The 21,539-nt window shown below is 44.1% G+C and overlaps 1 non-coding gene across 1 annotated transcript; it reads right to left on the reverse strand.

Moving 5' to 3' along the window:
* Nucleotides 1–21,174: 21,174 nt before the first annotated feature.
* On the reverse strand, nucleotides 21,175–21,246 carry TRNAQ-CUG (transfer RNA glutamine (anticodon CUG)). The gene has a single exon. It is a non-coding gene; the product is annotated as a tRNA-Gln (tRNA).
* Between the last annotated feature and the right edge of the window lie 293 nt (nucleotides 21,247–21,539).

A 21,539-nucleotide genomic window follows, 5' to 3' on the forward strand; every position in this document is an offset into this window, starting at 1 on the left:
CAGGATGGTCTCGATCTCTTGACCTTGTGATCCACCCACCTCGGCCTCCCTAAATGCTGGGATTACAGGCGTGATCCACCATGCCTGGCCAATTTTTTTTTTTTTTTTTTTTTGAGAAGGAGTCTCACTCTGTTGGCCAGGCCAGAGTGCAGTGGTGCGATCTTGGCTCATTGCAACCTCCGCCTCCTGGGTTCAAGTGATTCTCTTGCCTCAGCCTCCCAAGTAGCTGGGATTACAGGCATGTGCCACCATGCCTGGCTAATTTTTGTATTTTTTTAAGTAGAGGCAGGGTTTCACCATGTTGGCCAGGCTGGTCTCAAGCTCCTGACCTTGTAATCTGCCCGCCTTGGCCCCCCAAAGTGCTGGGATTACAGGCATGAGCCACGTGCCTGGCCTAAAATTTGTTTTGATGATTACTTCAGTCCATGTTACATTGTTGTGTATTTGATAACACATGGAATTTTAATGGGATCTCCTGCACTTTGCCACACAAAGCAGGATGGGAATAAAATGAAAAGACTCAATAATAAAGCTCTCCAAATGCTGTAGCTTTTATACAGTCCTCCTTTGCCCTCCAAATCAACTCTTACTGCCAATATTGGAATACTTAAAAATGTTTTAGTTGAATTATTTATGTCTTTGTCTTCCTTAGGCTACAAGTGGAAAAAGCTGAATGAAAAATGGAAGAGTTACTACTGAAATATTTACAGATGGAAGGATATGATATCTAGAATTTGTTTCAAACAGTGAGTATGTGGGTGGGGCAAGTGGCTGGTGATGTAGATGGGATAGGACTGGTAACAGGTTAATGTTTTAAGGTGCTGTGTACTAGTACATGGGGTTCATTATTTTATTCGGTCTACTTTGCATATGTTTAAAATTTGTCACAATATTTTTAAAAATTGGATAAATATACTACTTAAAATATGCATGTGTGAAGCAAAGACTGAAAGGGAACACAAAAAAATAAAGTTATGTGGGTTTAGAGTAGTTGAATTACCAGTGAATTACCTTTTAAAACTTTAATATTATTCTAATATTATCTTTCAATAAATAAAAATCCAAAGGAAAAACACACACAAAAACTCTTTGAAGGTAAGGACCAGTGGTGCTGGAGCTGGCTTGTATCAGCTTGAGAGAACTGATGGTTAAATTTTCAGGAATTTTTGCCTCCTTGCTAATGTTATGTGGGCAGCTTGAAATTGGCCATGGTGGGAGTATTTATACCTGTAAATCAGCAAATACTAGAAATCAGTACTCCCAAAAGCCAGTTGTTAAACATTTATCAATGCGGACTGTATTGTAAGGACTGTGTTACATACTTTTCTACCTCAAATTATCTAAAAGGTCCCGAAATCAGTGAGCAGGTACTTACTAATTTATTTTACACATATTTAATGAGGTTCTACCATGGGCAAGAATTTGTGCTAGGTACTTTGGGGGATACAAAGAGTTATTTTGGGAGGCGAAGGTGGGTGGATCATGAGGTCAGAAGTTCGAGACCAGCCTGACCAACATGGTAAAACCCCATCTCTACTAAAAATACAAAAATTAGCTGAATGTGGTGGTGCACGCCTGTAATCGCAGCCACTCAGGAGGCTGAGGCAGGGAATCACTTGAACCTGGGAGGCAGAGGTTGGAGTGAGCTGAGATCACACCACTACAATCCAGCCTGGGCAACAGAGCAAGACTCTCTCTCAAAAAAGAAAAAAAAAATCACAATACAAATATGGCAACTTTACGGGTGCTGAAGCAGGAGGACTACTTGAGGCCAGGAGTTCCAGACCATCCTGTGCAACATAGTGAGACTCCCTGACTCTATATTTTTTTTATTTATTTGAGACAGGGTCTTCCTGGGTCACCCAGGCTGGAGTGCAGTGGCGCAATCTCAGGTTACTGCAGCCTTGACCTCCTGGGCTGAAGCAATCTTCCCACTTCATCCTTCCAAGTAGGTGGGACTACAGGTGTGCTATCACACCTGGCCCATTTTTGTATACTTTGTAGAGATGGGGTTTCACTATGTAGCCAAGGCTGGGTTCGAACTGTTAGACTCAATCCATCCTCCAACCTCAGCCTTCTAAAGTGTTGGGATTACAGGTGTGAGCCACCTCACCCAGCCTGCCCTGATTCTCTTAAGAAAAAAGAAAACTTGGGGCCGGGCGCGGTGGCTCACGCCTGTAATCCCACCACTTTGGGAGGCCAAGGCGGGTGGGTCACGAGGTCAACAGATCGAGACCATCCTGGTCAACATGGTGAAACCCTGTCTCTACTAAAAATACAAAAAAATTAGCTGGGCATGGTGGCGCGTGCCTGTAATCCCAGCTACTCAGGAGGCTGAGGCAGGAGAATTGCCTGAACCCAGGAGGCAGAGGTTGCGGTGAGCCGAGATCGCGCCATTGCACTCCAGCCTGGGTAAGGAGAGCGAAACTCCATCTCAAAAAAAAAAAAAGAAAAGAAAAGAAAATTTGCCATTTAGCTACAAGGAATGTAGTTGGTGGATAGCCTCCAGCTGCTAGTGACTTTAGGAGCCATCTCAGCTTTCTAAAAAACACTGAATTGTCATGCCAGGTGTATTGGCATATGCCTATAATCCCAGCTACTCAGAAGGCTGAGGTGGGAGGATTTTTTTGGTAAGTGAGTTGTGTCTCAAGAAAACTGTTATTAACAAAAGGAAGGAGGTTGGGCATAGTGGCTCACGCCTGTAATCCCAGCACTTTATGAGGCCAAGGCAGGCATATCAGTTGAGGCCAGGAGTTCAAGACCAACTTGAGCAACATAGGGAGCCCCCCATCTCTACAAAAAATTTGAAAATTAGCCATTTGTGGTGGTGTATGCCTGTAATCCCAGCTGCTTGGGAGGCTGAGGCAGGAGGATTGTTCAAGCCCAGGATGTGGAGATTGCAGTGAGGAAAAATCATGTCACTGCACTCCTGCCTGGGTGACAGAAGGAGATGCTCTTTCAAAAAGAAAAAATGGAAGGAAACAAGACAAAGATGTCAAGATGTCAGCCACTAGTTCTATTTTTAAATTAAAAAAAAAAAAAGTTTTTTCTGGAAGGCCTAGCTAATGCAATAGGACAATAAACCTAACTTTTGAAAGAGTTTAAAAAATCATTATTTGGAGACTATTTGGTTATCTACTGAGAAAATGTCAAGAAAGAAAATCATATTAGTTCAGTAGGGTGGCTAAGTGGATATGTACTTTATATATGTGTGTATGTCTTAGTCTTTTTGTGCTGCTATAACAAAATATTGAGAACTGGGTAATTTATAAATAATAGAATTTTCAGTCTCACAGTTCTGAAGGCTGGGAAGTTCAAGATCAAGGGGCAGGTCTGATATCTGGTGAAGGCTGCTCTCTCTCCTTTTAAGAGGGCGCCTTGTTGCTGTGTCCTCCAAAGAGGACGAATGCTGTATCCTCACATGGTGGAAGATGAGAGGGCAGAAAGGAAGCAAACTCTCTCTGAAGCCTCTTTTATAAGGACATTAATCTATTCATGAGGAGTCCTTGTGACTTAATCACCTCCACAAAAGCTTCACCTTTTCATTCCACCAGAATGGGGATTACGTTTCCACATGAACTTTGGAGGAGACACATGTTCAAACCATAGCAATATGTTTATAAACACACACACACACACACACACACACACCCCTTACGCCAGTTAGAAAAATACTTGATTTACAGTAATAGCAACAGCTCTGAAATACCTCTGATAAAACTTAATCTAAAATGCATAAGACCTTTACAGAAAAAACAAAAATTTTGCTGAAATACATGAAATAAAACTTGAATAATAGACATATATTTATGGAAGGGAAAACTCAATATATAAATCAACTCAAAAATAAATCACTTCCTCACATAATATTATATTGCAATGGAATTCCAAAGAAAATCCTAATAGATATTTTAAAATTTGTCACATTGTTTCTAAAGTTCATCTGAAAACACAGATGTAAGATAAGCCTAGAAAAATTTGAAAGAAAAGAATTATGAGAAGCACTGCCACATGGGTAGAAAAAAAATAATAGAACAAAACAGAAAGTCCAAAAGCTAATCCATGTACTATGGATTCTTAGAGTGGGAACCGAAGATATAAAAATGGCATTTCAAAACAATGGGATAGGATGGGTGTGGTGGCTTATGCCCGGTAACCCCAGTACTATGAGAGGCTGAGACAGGTGGATCACTTGAGGTCAGGAGTTTGAGACCATCCTGGCCAACATGGTGAAACCCCATCTCTACTAAAAATACAAATGTCAGCTGGATGTGGTGGCACGCACCTGTAATCCCAGCTACTTGGGAGGCTAAGGCAGGAGAATAGCTTTATTTTATTTATTTATTTATTTTTTTGAGACGGAGTTTCGCTCTTGTTACCCAGGCTGGAGTGCAATGGCGCGATCTCGGCTCACCGCAACCTCCGCCTCCTGGGTTCAGTCAATTCTCCTGCCTCAGCCTCCTGAGTAGCTGGGATTACAGGTATGCACCACCGTGCCCAGCTAATTTTTTTTTTTGTATTTTTAGTAGAAACGAGGTTTCATCATGCTGACCAGGACGGTCTCGATCTCTTGACCTCGTGATCCACCCGCCTCGGCCTCCCAAAGTGCAGGGACTACAGGCGTGAGCCACCGCGCCCGGCCGAGAATAGCTTTAACCTGGGTAGTGGAGGTTGCAGTGAGCTGAGATGGTGCCATTGCACTCCAGCCTGGGCAACAAGAGTGAAACTCCATCTGAAAAAAAAATTCGCCTGGACCATCCAAAAGGAAAAAAATATTTAAAAAATAATAATAAAAAAAGAAAAAATTATATTGCGTAAAAAGGTATAAAAGCCTCATCCCAAGGCTAGCTCCCCCTGGTGGTGTGAGAGTTGCAGCACATTGAGGCTACAGGTGGCTTCACTAAAGTGCTTGGTGTCTGGCTTCACCCATCATGCAGCCGACCCAGGCTTCGCTCTGATTGGAGCATAATAGTATGTTTCTGAATCATGCGTTCTGCTGGCATTACATTCTAGGCCCCTCTTTGGAAATTTGGGGAGTAACTCTTTTCTTTTTTGAAACGGAGTTTCACTCTTGTCACCCAGGCTGGAGCGCAAGGGTGCAATCTTGGGCTCACCGCAACCTCCGCCTCCCAGGTTCAAGTGATTCTACTGCCTCAGCCTCCCGAGTAGTTGGGATTACAGGTGTGTGCCATCACGCCTAGGTAATTTTTGTATTTTTGGTAGCAACGGGATTTCACCATGATGGCCAGGCTGGTCTCTTAACTCCTGACCTCCAGTGATCCGCCATCCTCAGCCTCCCAAAGTGCTGGAATTGTAGGCATGAGTTACTGCGCCCGGCCTTGGGGATGTGAGAGATGGGAAAGTTTTTCTTCAAAGTTTACATTTTAGACTACATTATAAGGAGTTACAATCTCTTGCTATATGGCCATTATCCACTATTAGCATAAGCATATACCCATGTATATATATTTTCTAAATCAGCTCTGTCTTAAATCAGCTACCTTGGCTCGCTCTGGCATGGGCTGGGTAAGCTCCAAACCCTGGTGCATGCCATTCCTAATTTGGAAACCCTCCTGATCTCCTGACTAGCTTCCTCTTTTTCCTTGTCTTCTTCCTGCTTTCCCCCTTATCTATTCAGGAAATTTCCAAGTGTTTAGCCAGTCGGGTCAAGCATAGACCGTGAGGTCCTGTTCCGGCCAATGGAAACTGGACACAGCAGTAGGGCGATGGCGTCAAGTTATGAAAGTGATAAATGTCCCTGTCTCCTTTGTTCACGTGTGCTCTCATGGCAAGACTGCTGGCAAGCTGCACCCTTCCTGCAGGAAGTAAACTAGCCTTGCTGAGTGATCCATTGTCTCCGTGTTGATTCTTCCCAATGTTACAGATCCATGTCCAACAGGAAGAAATTCTGACTGTCAAAATGATTGGTCATTTAAAGGATGAGGGCCAGGGCATTATATTTCTGATAATGTATGGGCAAATACATTATAGAATTTTCCTACATTTCACACAACTTTTAGTGCCCTGCTCGACATTAATGTAGATTTTTTAAAAAACTTGTGTATAATAATTTAAACCTAGTCTCTCATTCCATTTTATGTATAAATATGAACCGCACTTTGGGAGGCCGAGGCGGGTGGATCACGAGGTCAAGAGATCGAGACCATCCTGGTCAACAAGGTGAAACCCCGTCTCTACTAAAAATACAAAAAATTAGCTGGGCACGGTGGCGCGTGCCTGTAATCCCAGCTACTCAGGAGGCTGAGGGAGGAGAATTGCCTGAACCCAGGAGGCGGAGGTTGCGGTGAGCCGAGATTGCGCCATTGCCCTCCAGCCTGGGTAACAAGAGTGAAACTCCGCCTCAAAAAAAAAAAAAAAAAATATGAACCGTTTTTGCATGGTTTTAATGTAAATGGAATGTCTAAATATGAGGCTAATGGGTAAATTGACAGAAAATAGTACTTAGCTGCATTTGGAACTTTACCAAAAGTTGTTCACTGTTTCAGAAATTCCTGTCTTCAACAACCAACACTTGTGGTATTTGAGTCACGGATTCAGCCCTGCATAATGCAATTCACACTGCATATTTTAACATCTCTGAAATCAGGATATATCCTACAATCAATGACGTCTTAGAGTCTATGAAATACACTAGTGGATATTAGTCTGCATTTGAAGCTGTTGTGTTGATTTCTTTTTTTAAAATTATTATTATTTTATTATTTATTTCTTTATTTATTTTTAAAGACGGGGTTTCACCATGTTGGCCAGGCTGGTCTTGAACTCCTGACCTCAGCTGATCCACCCCCCTCCCCAGCCTCCAAAAGTGCTGAGATTACAGGCGTGAGCCACTGTGCCCGGCCGATTTCTTGCTTGGATTCTTATAAAAACCTCCCAACTGATCTCCCTGCTTCCACCCTTCTCCTCCTACCATGTTTCCAACAGAGCAGCGGATTTTTCCTTTTAAAATGTAGGTCAGATCATGTCACTTCTCTGCTCAAAACCTTCTCATGTTTCACCAATTTACTCAGAGTACAAGTCTTACAATGGCCCGTGAGGCCCTTCAAGATCTGGCTTTTAAACTTCTCTGACCCATCTCCTGCTTCTGCTTTTATTTACAGTACCTGCTCGAATCCACCTCCCTGGTTTGCTTACAGACCACGCAGTTGCTAGACAAGATTCTGCCTTAGGGTCTTTGCATTAGGCATTCCACCTGCCTGCATACTTTCCCCCTAGATAATCTGTGTGATTCATTTCCTCACCTCCTTTAAATCTTTTATTTATTTATTTTAAGAGGGAGTCTTTCTTGTTCTGTCACCCAGGCTGGAGTGCAGTGGCATGATCTTGGCTCACTGCAACCTCTGCCTCCCAGGTTCAAGTGATTCTCCTGCCTCAGCCTCCTGAGTAGCTGGGACTACAGGGGCATGCCACCATGCCTGGCTACTTTTTTTTTTTTTTTTTGGTAATATATATTTTTTGTAGAGATGGAGTTTCACTGTGTTAGCCAGGATGGTCTCAATATCCTGACCTCCTGATCCTCCCGCCTCGGCCTCCCAAAGTGCTGGAATTACAGGTGTGAGCCACAGTGCCCAATCATCTCCTTCAAATCTTTGCTGAAACGTACCTTCTAGTGAGGCTTGCCTTTACTACTCTATTTTGAACTGCAACTCACTACCCAGCTCCCTACTGTTGTGAATTCTTAATTCCTTTCCCTTTTGTACTTTTAAAAAGTCCTAACAGTAATCACCTTCTAATGTAATATATAACTTATTTATTATGTTGATTGTTTGTGGTCTATCCCATACCACCCTGCTAGAATTTTTGCTCCATGAGGCAGAAATTTCTTTCTTTCTCTCCCTCCCTCTCTGCATTGTCCTGCCCTTGCCTCCCCTCCCCATCCTCTCCCTCTTTTTAAATTTTTATTTATTTTTATGTTTTTTTTGAGACGGAGTCTTGCTCTGTCACCCAGGCTGGAGTGCAGTGGTGTGATTTCAGTTCACTGCAACTTCCGCCTCCTGGGTTCAAGTGATTCTCCTGCCTCAGCCTCCTGAGTAGCTGAGACTACAGACGGGCACCACCACACCCAGCTAATTTTGTATTTTTAGTAGAGACGGGGTTTCTTCATGTTGGTCAGGCTGGTCTTGAACTCTTGACCTCATGATCCACCCACCTTGGCCTCCCAAAGTGCTGAAATTACAGGTGTGAGCCACCATGCCTGGCCCCTCCCCCCCCCCCCCCCTCTCTCTCTCTCTCTCTCTCTCTCTCTCTCCCTCCCTCCCTCCCTCCCTCCCTCTCTCTCTCTCTCTCTCTCCTCTCTCTTTCTCTCTCTCTCTCTCTCTTCATGGTCTCACTCTGTGGCCCAGCTGGAGTGCAGTGGTGTGATCTTGCTCATTGCAACCTTTGCCTCCCAGGCTCAGATGATCCTCCCACCTCAGCTACCTGAATAGCTTGGACCACAGGCATGCACCACCATGCCCGGCTTTTTTTTCCTTTTTTTTCTTGTATTTTTAGTAGAGACAGTCTTGCCATGTTGCCCATGCTGGTCTCTAATGTCTGAGCTCAAGTGATCCACCCACCTTGGGCCCCCAAAGTGCTGGGATTATAGGTATGAGCCACTGTGTCCACCCTAAGCCAAGGATTCCTGCCTGTATCCCTAGTAAATAGTGCCCAGCACATAGTAGGTGCTCAGTAAACATTGTTACATAAATAGTGATTCTGTTAGGTGCAAGTATCTAATTATTTCATTATGTTTTCTATTATAATAGTTATGCTCAAGAATTTACTTATTGTATTTTTTTTTTTTTTTTTTGTAGAAATGAGGCCTTACTACATAACCCAGGCTGGTGTTGAAGGGCTGGGTGCAAGTAATCCTCCAGCCTCAGCCTCCCAAAGTGCTGGGATTACAGGTGTGAGCCACCATGCCTGGCCATCAAGCATTTACTTATTGAAACACATATCACTTTATAATGCACTATTTTCTTAGTTATCCTTTATACTTATAACATTATATTAAGGCCGGGTGCAGTGGCTCACGCCTATAATCCCAGCACTTTGGGAGGCCGAGGCGGGTGGATCACGAGGTCAAGAGATCGAGACCATCCTGATCAAGGTCAACAAGGTGAAACCCCGACTCTACTAAAAATACAAAAAAAAATTAGCTGGGCATGGTGGCGTGCACCTGTAGTCCCAGCTACTTGGGAGGCTGAGGTAGGAAAATTACTTGAACCCAGGAGACAGAAGTTGCAGTGAGCCGAGATCGCGCCATTGCACTCCAGCCTGGGTAACAAGAGCGAAACTCCATCTCAAAAAAAAAAATAATAAATAAATAATCAATAATAATATTTTATTGATTATTTATTTATTAATAATATAAATATTATTAATTTATATAATATTTTAAAAATATTTAAATATTAATATTTAAAAATAATATTAATATAAATATTATATAAATATATAAAATCAATAATATAAATTATTAATGATTTTATTGATTATTTATTTATTTATTTTATTTTTTTTTGAGATGGAGTTTCGCTCTTGTTACCCAGGCTGGAGTGCAATGGCGCGATCTCGGCTCACCGCAACTTCTGTCTCCTGGGTTCAAGCAATTTTCCTACCTCAGCCTCCCAAGTAGCTGGGACTACAGGTGCGCGCCACCATGCCCAGCTAATTTTTTTTTGTATTTTTAGTAGAGACGGGGTTTCACCTTGTTGACCTTGATCAGGATGGTCTCGATCTCTTGACCTCGTGATCCACCCGCCTCGGCCTCCCGAAGTGCTGGGATTATAGGCGTGAGCCACTGCACCCAGCCCATTATATTGATTTTTTTTTTTTGAGACGATGTTTCACTGTTGTTACCCAGACTGGAGTGCAATGGCATGATCTCGGCTCACCGCAACCTCCGCCTTCTGGGTTCAAGCAATTCTCCTGCCTCAGCCTCCTGAGTAGCTGGGACTACAGGTGCGCACCACCATGCCCAGCTAATTTTTGTATTTTTAGTAGAGACGGGGTTTCACCTTGTTGACCAGGATGGTCTCGATCTCTTGACCTCGTGATCCACCCGCCTCGTCTTCTCAAAGTGCTGGGATTATAGGCGTGAGTATATTGATTTTTAAAGTATGTGTGCACTCACCTATGCAGCACTTAAAAGGTTCTCTAAAATGATGGCTGACATCTTTCTTTAGCTCTGGTGTTTTCCTATGTAACTTTTTCTAAGTGTAATATGTACTCAGTAGCTAAAATAGGATGTATGATATACACATGCCTGCATGGACATACAAGGACACACATACAATATATAAAATAAAGCAAAATGCTAAAGTAAATATCAGCAAGCTTGACTCCCAATTAAAAAAAATTATGCTTGCAGGAAGGTATATCATAACATAAGATCTATTGATAAGTCCTGATGGTAAAGACAGTGTTATGAAATGTTTGCTCTAATATGAGGGTTTGGATGTTACTATTGAGAGCCTCAGGGTTAGATAATTCCAGAAGGCACTCCTGGAGCTGTGGGTAGGGATAATCCCACCCAAACTGCCTGGTTGTTTTCTGGATGGAAGGGGTGGGTTGGTGCTGGGGAGGAAACCATAATGTTGGTGACCAGGAGGAAACAAACTGCACTTTCCAGGTTTACTGTACTTTTACATTGTCTGTGTTATTTGAATATTTTACACTGACTGTTCACTCCTTTTGTAACAAGCAAGGCCAGTAAGGTTTTTTTTTTAAACTCCTATAAGGCCAGGCACAGTGGCTCATGGCTATAATCCCACGCGTTGGGAGGCCGAGATGGGCGTATCATCTGAGATCAGGAGTTTGAGACCAGCCTGACCAACATGGAGAAACCCCGTCTCTACTAAAAATACAAAATTAGCCAGGTGTGGTGGCGCATGCCTGTAATTCTAGCTACTCAGGAGGCTGAGGCAGGAGAATCGCTTGAACCTGGGAGGCGGAGATTGTGGTTAGCTGAGATTGTGTCATTGCACTCCAGCCTGGACAACAGAGTGAGACTCCATTAAAAAAAACAACAACAACTACAACAACAAACCTCCTATAAAATATAGGAAACAGATAAACAAAAGAATGAAAATCACCCTAATTCTACTCTGCAGGAATAACCACTGCTAATATTTGATTTTTATAACCTTTTGTTTTCGGGCCTGTGTGGGGTTACATAGATATTCCAATGATGGCTCTGTATAATAGGAGTCATGTGGTTGGAGGTGTCAGTTAAGATTATTCTGGCAGCCACTAACATGTTGAAGTGGGAGAAAACTGAGGGTAGGGTTAGATTGTAACCGAACAGTGGAGAAGAAAATCAGACCAGAGCAGTGGCTATGGGAATGGAAAGAAACATACGAAGAGATATTGTAAAGAAAGGAATCGTGAAGGCCAGGCAAGGTGGTTCATGCCTTATCCCAGCACTTTGGGAGGCCGAAGCAGGCAGATCACGAGGTTAAGAGATCGAGACCATCCCGGCCAACATGGTGAAACCCTGTCTCTACTAAAAATACCAAAATTAGCTGGGCGTGGTAGCATGCATCTGTAGTCCCAGCTACTTGGGAGGATGAGGCAGGAGAATAGCTTGAAACTGGGAGGTGGAGGTTGCAGTGAGCTGAGATCACGCCACTGCACTCTAGCCTGGTGACATAGCAAGACTCCAACTGAAAAAAAAAAAAAGCAAAAGAAAGGAACCATGTAGGTGACTTAGTGGTTTGTATGTGTGAGAGAAGTGATAAAGATTTTTGGCATCTGAGTATTCCAACCCTGCATTCAAGAATATCAAAGATGAGGGAGGAGTTTCTGTTTTTGTGCCCTCCTTTTCTTTCTTGATCTTGCTCTCGTTCCAAAAAAACAATACAGCACACCTGTTTAAAATGTGAAATTAAAAAGTTTTGAGATATGTATACACCTGTGAAACCATCAGCACAATAAAGATAATGAGGCCGGGCGTGGTGGCTCACACCTGTAATCTCAGCATTTTGGGAGGCCAAGGTGGGTGGATCACCTGAGGTCAGGAGTTCATGACCAGCCTGGCCAACATGGTGAAACCCTGTCTTTTAATCAATCAATCAATCAAGCAAGCAAGCAAGCAATAAAGGTAATGAACATATCCATCATCCCTGCAAGTGTCAGCTGGGCTCAATGGCTCACACCTGTAATCCCAGTACTTTAGGAGGCTGAGGCGAGCAAATCACTTGAACCCAGGAGTTTGAGATCAGCCTGGGCGATACAGAGATCCCCGTCTCTACAAACATAACAAAGATTATCTGAGTGGGGTGGCATGCACTTGTAGTCCCAGATACTTTGGAGGCTTGGGTGGGGAGGATCACTTGAGACTGGGAGGTTGAGGCTGGTCTTGCCGCTGACTCCAGCCTGGATGATAAACCAGACCCTGTCTTCATACTTTGTAATCCTTCCTGCCTTTCTCTACTCTGTCCCCAGACAACCAGCAGTCTGCTTTCTGTCACCATAAGTCAGTTTGCATTCTATAGATTTTTATATAAATGATATCATACAATATGTACTCTTTTTTTCCCGTCTGGCTTCTTTCATTTTGATTATTTTTAGATTCATTCACATTGTTATATTTATCAATGTTTGTCAGTAGTTGATTCTTTTATTTTTCTGAGATGGAGTCTTGCTTTGTCACCCAGGCTGGAGTGCAGTGGTGAGATCTCGGCTCACTGCTACCTCCGCCTCTTCAGGGTTCAGGCAATTCTCCTGCCTCAGCCTCCCAAGTAGCTGGGATTATAGGCGTTCACCACCACACCTGGCTAATTTCTGTATTTTTAGTAGAGACGGGGTTTCACCATTTTGGCCAGGCTGGTCTTGAACTCCTGACCTCATGATTCACCTGCCTTGGCCTCCCGAAGTGTTGAGATTACAGGCGTGAGCCACCGTGCCCATCTAGTTGATTCTTTTTTGTTGGCAAATAAGTCCATTGTGTGGAGTTACCAAAATTTGCTTCTCTATTCACTTGTTCATGGACATCTGGGCTACTTCCAGTTTTTTTCTATTGCAAATAAGACTGTTATGTGAGAACTGCTGGAACCCAGGAGGCAGAGGCTTCAGTGAGCTGAGATCGTACCTCTGCACTACAGCATGGGTGACAGAATGATACTCTGTCTCAAAAAAAAATTTTTTTTAAGGCTGCTATGAATATTTTTGAACAGCTTTTTATATGGATATAGACTGTCTTTTCTTTTGGGTAAATACCTAGGGGTGGATTGATGAGGTTGTACAGTAATTATTCCCCTGTTCTAAGCCTCGGCTCCACATCTAGAAACGTCATCTTTATCTTTTTTTTTTTTTTAATTTATTTTACTTTAAGTTCTGGGGTATATGTGTAGATCATTCAGGTTTGTTGCATAGGTATACACATGCCATGGTGGTGGTTTCGTAGATCCATTGTCCTGTCATCTGCATTAAGCATTTCTCGTAATGCTAACCCTCCCCCAATTTTTTTTTTTTTGAGGAGTCAGTCTTGCTTTGTTGCCGAGGCTGTAGGGCCCTGGCGCAATCTTTGCTCACTACAACCTCCACTGCCCAGGTTTAATGATTCTCCTGCCTCAGCCTCCCAAGTAGCTGGGATTACAGGCGCCCACCACCATGCCCTTCAAATTGTTGTATTTTTAGTAAAGATAGGGTTTCCCCATATTGGCCAGGCTGGTCTTGAACTCCTAACCTCAGATGATCCTCCTGCCTTGGCCTTCCAAAGTGCTGGGATTACAGGCATAAGCCACCGTCGTGGCCTAAGCAGTATCGTATTTATCTTCTTTTTGCTCACCTGACAATTTAGTATTGTGGTATTTTTATTTTTATATTACCAAAAGGTCTAGTAATTTCTGAATTAATGATTAAGAAACAAAAATGAGACTATTAGTTCTTTTCTTTTCCTTTGAGTGAGCATGGTTCTTATCCACATGAGAGAGTGCAGGAACTTGATGGGGTCCCACAGTGCCAAGGCCAGTTCACGCCTCTGGGAGGCAGTAGTAAACACACAGCCATATACAGAGGCACATGGTGGGGGTGTGGGGAAAGGGGAGGAGCTGGCAATCAGTACATATCTAAAGAAATGACTCTAGTGGTGGGATTTCAGAGGCCAATGGAGTTGTCTTTCTGGGCTGGGTGTGGGCAAGGGTGAACAAGCTGATTTTGGTCTGGAAAGCCAGCCAGTCCACAGGAATTCTGGGAGGCTGTCAGGAAAGAGGCAAACAGCCCAGATAGACAGGGATCTTTTGAAGACTAAGGACCTCACAGGAGCCTGTCCCAGTCTTGCACCATTATCAGCCTCTTCATCCTAACCACCTTTTCTGTCTTTATTATGATTTTTTAAAATCTGGGATCTAAGTTCCTTTTAGCTTTCTTTTCTTTGTGGTAAAATATACATAACAAAATTTACCATTTTAGCCATTTAAGTGTATAATTCAGTGACATTAGGTACATTCACAATGCAATCATAGCCGTGCAATCATCACCACTACCTATATTCTTTTCTTTTTTTGAGATGGTCTCACTCTGTCATCCAGGATGGAGTGCACTGGTGCCATCCTGGCTCACTGCAGCTTCTGTCTCCCATGTTCAAGCAATTCTCGTGCCTCACCCACCTGAGTGGCTGGGATTACAGGCATGCACCACCACACCAGCTAATTTTTGTGTTTTTAGTAGGGACGGGTTTCACCACGTTGGCCGGGCTGGTCTCAAACTCCTGGCCCCAAGCGATCCTCCTGCTTTGGCCTCCCAATGTGCTGGGATTGAAGGCCTAAGCCACCACGCCTGGCCTAATACATATCTTTATATGTAAATATGTATATTTTATCACTCTTTAAGACTAGTTGATACTTTAGTGACTATAAACCAGGTGCGGTGGCTCACACTTGTAATCTCAGCACTTTGGGAAGCCAAGGTGGGGTGGATCACTTGAGGTCAGGAGTTCGAGACCAGCCTGGCCAACATGGTGAAATTCCATCTCTACTAAAAATATAAAAATTAGTTGAGTGTGGTAGCGCACGCCTATAATGCCAGCTACTCAGGAGGCTGAGGCAGGAGAATCACTGGAACCTGGAAGGCAGAGGTTGCAGTGAACTGAGATGGAGCCACTGCACTTCAGCCTGGGTGACAAAGCAAGACTCCATCTCAGAAAAAAAAAAAAAGAAAGAAAAGAAAAAAAGAAGTAGAACACTGAGATCTATTTAACAAATGGAAACCATTATGGGAGCATTTTGTGTCAGGCTGGTGGACTCCCAGGCTCTGCTTTATGGGATACTGAAGGGAGTAATGTCTGTCCCTGGACATTCTTCCTGAGACCTAGGGAGTGAGATTCGCTTTCTTCAAATGAGCTAGGACAGGGAGGTGAGGCTTATGGCACCCTGTCGCTTTCCCATCATAGGCTCCGGCCTGGCATCTAGCTAATACTGACAATAATAACTCATGACTCTCAACCTTCGTACTACTGACATTTTGGGCCATATAATTCTTTTTGTTGGGAAGGCTATCCTGCGTGTTGTAGAAGGTTTAGCAGCATCCCTGGTCTCTACCCACTAGATACCAGTAGCATCCCCTAGTAGTGACACTAAAAATGTCTCCGGATATTGTCAAATGTCTCTGGGGACAAAACTGACCCCTGTTGAAAATCGTTGCATTTGGCCAGGCGAGGAGGCTCATTCCTGTAATCTCAGCACATTTGGAGGCTGAAGTGGGAGGATTGCTTGAGCTTAGGAGTTCAAGACCAGCCTGGGCAATGTGGTGAAACCCCATCTCTACAAATAATACAAATATTAGCCAAATGTGATGGTGCACACCTGTAGTCCCAGCTGCTCCAGGGAAGGGGGTGAGAAAATTGCTTGAGCCCAGGATACAGAGGTTGCAGTAAGCTGATACTGCACTACTGCACTCCAGAGCCTGGGTGACACTGGAGACCCTGACTCAAAATAAATAAATAAATAAATGGAAAAAGAAAATCAATGCATTCATAAATATTTATTATATGCCATGCATGATGTTAAGAGCTATACATATGTTACTTATGTTTGTCCTTCATGTTTGTCCCCATTTTGTAGATAAGAAACTGGGATTCAGCAGGATTAGGTAAATTATTGAAATTGACACAGCTTTAGTGAATGTCTGAGCTGAAGGTTAAACACAGCCTTATCAGTCGTCACTTTGTTTTTAACAAACATGTAAACATGTATCTCCCCAGATGTGAAAGGTGAGATATACGTAAACATGTAAGCATGTTCCTCCCCAGATGTGGAAGGTGAGATATATTTCAGGTCTTGCTTCTCCTACATAGTCTAAAGCTATGGCACTTCTAAATTTGTGATTCCAGGCTTTTCATTAGAGAGTTCCTTTTGATTTTCTTAGAACTGTATTAGGGTTCTCTAGAGGAAGAGAACTAATAGGATAGGCATATATATAAAGGGGAGTTTATTAAGTAGTAGTAACTCACATGATCACAAGGTCCCACAATAGGCCATCTGCAAGCTGAAGGGCAAGGAAGCCAGTCCGAATCTCAAAGCTGAAGAAATTGAAGTTTGATGCATCCAGCATGGGAGAAAGATGTAGGCTGGGAGGCTAGGCCAGTTTAGCCTTTTCACATTTTTTTTTTTTGAGACAGAGTCTCACTCTGTCACCCAGGCTGGAGTGCAATGGTGCGATTTCAGCTCACTGCAACCTCTGCCTCCCAGGTTCAAGCAACTCTCTTGCCTTAGCCTCCTAAGTCGCTGGGATTACAGGCGTGTGCCTTCACGCCCAGCTAATTTTTGTATTTATAGTAGAGACAGGGTTTCAACGTCTTGGCCAGGCTGGTATCGAACTCCTGACCTTGTGATCCACCCGCCTCGGCCTCCCAAAGTGCTGGGATTACAGGTGTGAGCCACCGCGCCCGACATGTTTTTTTTTTTATAAAGATGGGGTTTCACCATGTTGGTCAGGCTGGTCTTGAACTCCCAACCTCAAGTGATCCGCCCGCCTTGGCCTCCAAAGTGCTTGGATTACAGGCATGAACCACCAAGCCCGGCCACCTTTTTACGTTTTCCCACATGCTTTATATTTGCTGGCAGCTGATTAGATGGTGCCCACCCAGGTTAAGGGTGGGCCTGGGCCTGCCTTTCCAAGCTCCTTGACTCAAATGTTAATTTCCGTTGGCAACACCCTCACAGACACACCCAGGATCAATACTTTTCATTCTTCGATCCAATCAAGTTGGCACTCAGTATTAACCATCACGCCATCTGTTTATATTAGTCATGCTTGAGACTAAACGTTATTGTTCTTTTTCTGTTTTGTTGTTGTTGTTTGTTTTAGGCAGAGTCTCCCTGTTGCCCAGGCTGGAGTCCAGTGGCACAATCTTGAGTTACTGCAATCTCTGCCTCCCAGGCTCAAGTGATTCTCATGTCTCAGCCTCCTGAGTAGCTAGGGCTACGGGCACAGGCCTGTAGCTAAATTAAAATACTTAGCTAATACAATAATTAGCTAAAATGCTAATTTTTGTGTTTTTAGTAGAGACAGGTTTTGCAATGTTGGCCAGGCTGGTCTCAAACCCCTAAGCTCTAGTGATCTGCCTTCCACGGCCTCCCAAAGTGCAGGGACTACTGGCATAAGCCAGTACACCCAGCTCATGTGATTTTTTGTTTGTTTGTTTTTTGAGATGGAGTCTCTCTCTGTTGCCCAGGCTGGAGTGCCGTGGCACAATACAGGCTCACTGCAACCTTTGCCTCCTGGGTTCAACCAATTCTCCTGCCTCAGCCCCCTGAGTAGCTGGCATTACAGGCACATGCCACCAGGCCTGGCTAATTTTTGTATTTTTAGTAGAGACGGGGTTTCACCATGTTAGCCAGGCTGGTCTTGAACTCCTGACCTCGTGATCTGCCCACCTGACTCCTAAAGTGCTGGGATTACAGACATGAGCCACTGCGCTCTGCCCGTTTGTTTTTTAAGAGACAGTCTCTACTCTATTGCCCAGGCTGGAGTGCCTGGCATGATCACAGCTTATTGCAGTTCATACTCCTGGGCTCAAACTTCTAGCACCAGCCTCCAGAGTAGCTAGGACTATAGGTAAGTGCCACCACACCTGGTTAATTTTTTCATTTTTTTGTAGAGTCAGGGTCTCGCTATGTTGCCCAGGCTGGTCTTGATCTCCTTCAGCTCAAGCCATCCTCCAACTTGTCCTCCTAAAGTGCTGGGATTACTGGCATGAGTCACCTTTCCTGGCCTCTTACTGTTTTTTATTCTCACTTCTCTTTTTCTATTACTCATTCTTTTCAATAGATATTAAACCTGACTATATGTGGTGGCTCTCCGACTGCAGGTACGTGCCACCATGCCTGGCTAATTTTTTTTTTCTGAGATGGAATCTCACTCTATTACCCAGGCTGGAGTGCAGTGGCACAATCTCTACTCACTGCAACCTCCGCCTCCCAGGTTCAAGTGATTCTCTTGCCTCAGCCTCCTGAGTAGCTGGGATTACAGGTGCCTGTCACCATGCCTGGCTAATTTTTCTATTTTTAGTACAGACAGTGTTTCGCCATGTTGGTCAGGCTGGTGTGGAACTGCTGACCTCATGATCCACCTGCCTTGGCCTCCCAAAGTGCTAGGATTACAGGTGTGAGCCACCATACCTGGTTATTTTTTTATTTTTTGTAGAGATGACGTCTGACTCTGTTGCCCAGGCTGGTCTTGTACTCCTGGGCTGAAGCAGTCCTGCTAGCTCAGCCTCCCAAAGGGATGACAGCTATGAGCCTCCACACCCAGCCTGCAATAGCCTTCTGATACTTATACTTCTAGTCCTTCTTTATGCCAGTCTCGTAGGCTACAGCCAGGTTACTTTTACTAAGACCACGTTTACTTCAATCACCCCTCTGTCCACAAATCTTTTTTTCACTCCCCCTAAAAATTCAGAGGGATGTGAATAGTGTTCCATGCAAAAAATATTCTGTGTTCTGGTGAATTTCGGAAACGCTGTGTGAGTGTCCTAAGGAAAAACTTACCGTAGGACTTACTTGACCATGTAGCCCCTCCTGCCTTTTTTTTTTTTTTTTTTTGGTTATTAGCTAAATTTAAGATTCAGTTCTTCTTTTGAGGAATACTATGTCCTTTTCAGAGTACACATTAAGAGTGAATGACTGAAGGAGAAAAATTGGTAATTCTTCTAGCATGAATGGCCTTGCTGAATACGCTCTTACAATCTAATTCCTCCACTTCAGGGGTCCGTGCCTCGTCCTCCTCCTCCTCAGTGTCTTCTCCGGTACCTCCTCCTCCTCCAGTACCTCCTCCTCCTCCACCTCTGGCCTAGGCTGGAGAGCAGTGGTACGATCTTGTCTCACTGCAACCTCCATCTCCTGGGTTCATCAGGCTGGGTTCCTGCCTCAGCCTCCCGAGTAGCTGAGATTACAGGACCTTACTATCACTTTATAGTGACAGAGAAAGCACTGAAATTGGCACTGTATTCATTTTCTATTGCTTCCATAACAAATTACCATAAACTTGGTGACTTAAAACAACACAAATTTATTATTTATAGTAGTGTAGGTCACAACTCTGACAAGAGTCTCACTGGGCTAAAATCAAGTTGTCAGCAGGGCTGTGTTGCTTCTGGGGGCCTTATGAAATAATCTGCTACCATGCCTTTCCCAGCTTCTAGAACCCTCCGGATTCCTAGTCTCCTGGGCCCCTTTCCTCCATCTTCAAAGCCAGCAAGGGCAGGTTGAGGTTTTTTTTTTTTTTTTTTGGATGGAGTCTCACACTGTCGCCTGGGCGGGAGTGCAATGGTGAGATCTCAGCTCACTACAACCTCTGCCTCCTGGGTTCATGGGATTCTCCTGCCTCAGCCTCCTGAATAGCTGGGATTACAGGTGTACACTACCAAACCCGTCTAACTTTTTTGTGTTTTTTTAGTAGAGAAGGGTTTTTAACATGTTGGCCAGACTGGTCTCGATCGAACTCCTGACCTCGTGATCCACCCACCTCGGCCTCCCAAAGTGCTGGGATTACAGGTGTCAGCCGCTGTGCCTGGCCCATTTTCCTCTTTTAAGGACCCTTAAGACAACACTGGGGCCACCCAAATAATCCAGGATATATCCCTAATTTAATGTCAGTTGATTGGCAACCTTAATTCCATCTGTAACCTCTATTCTCCTTTGCCATGTAACCTAACCTATTCAGTCTTCAGGAATTGGAAAATGGACATCATTGGCAGGGGTCAATATTCTGCCTGTTATAGGCACTCCTTCCCACAATTCTAAATTGAGAGTTTGCATATAGGAGGTAGGAGGTGTGACAATAATTGGAAAAAGGCTTTTCTGGAATTACAAAATTCTCTTCAAATACAGGGAGGCCCCACAGCATGATATCCGACAAATCACTTGAGTCTTAGTATCCAAATTTCCGCTAAAATGGAAATTGCCATCCTTAGCCCAGCATGTTAAATGAAATACTTATGTAAAAGGACTTAGATTAGAGGCCTACAAATAGGACTCAAGTTCTTGATGAATCTTGATGAGGAGGGTGGGCGAAGTACTCTAAATGTTTGAAAGATTTCCAGAGAGGAATGAGTGACAAAAGCGCCTACCCTTGCATGAAGCTGGAGGTAGAAAATTCCAGCAAAAGAAATTTTCAAGTTTCATTGAAGCTTCTGAACTAAGGTTTGAGGGACCAGGCTAAAAAATAGGCAAAGAGAAGAGGCTCAGTAAGACAACCCCCACCAAGTAGCAGACAGTACCTGAAATGCAGTGGGAAATTTGTGAGGTCTTCATAGGCAAGGGTTAAGTTTTACATCTCCATCTTAATTCTAGTGAAGATATATCATAGTTGTTCAATTACTTAGTGAACAAAAATGTGAATTAAAAATGTCAAGAGGGCTGGGCACGGTAGCTCACGCCTATAATCCCAGCGCTTTGGGAGGCCGAGGCGGGTAGATCACGAGGTCAAAAGATCGAGACCATCCTGGTCAACATGGTGAAACCCCGTCTCTACTAAAAATATAAAAATTAGCTGGGCATGGTGGTGCGCACCTGTAGTCCCAGCTACTCTGGAGGCTGAGGCAGGAGAATTGCTTGAACCCAGGAGGCGGAGGTTGCTGTGAGCCGAGATCGTGCCATTGCACTCCAGCCTGGGTAACTCCTTGTCAAGAAAAAACTATATACATTGTCAAGGAAAAAAATGAAGCAGTGCAGGTTCCACCGAGATTTGAACTCGGATCGCTGGATTCAGAGTCCAGAGTGCTAACCATTACACCATGGAACCTCCACGAATGTGTAGCTGCCTTGGGCTCACTAACCCTTAGAGAACCCCGCCCCCATCCACAAACTCTCCACCCAGAGGCGGTCTGGCCGGTTCCAGCGAGCCGCTTCCGGGCACGGTAGCTCGAGAAATGAGCAAGAGGCCACTAAGACCATGGTGAACTAGTAATTCTAGGGCTCAATTTCCCCTCTGAGCTTCTTTTAGCAGCGAAAGTTTGAAGTCTTAAGCCATGCGACTCTCGCGCACACCGCCCTTCTTGAGCTCAGGGGCGGGGCGCCGCCCCCGGAAGTACTTCC

The sequence above is a fragment of the Callithrix jacchus genome, chromosome 8, assembly GCF_049354715.1.
Source record: "Callithrix jacchus isolate 240 chromosome 8, calJac240_pri, whole genome shotgun sequence".
NCBI classification, from domain to species: Eukaryota; Metazoa; Chordata; class Mammalia; order Primates; family Cebidae; genus Callithrix; species Callithrix jacchus.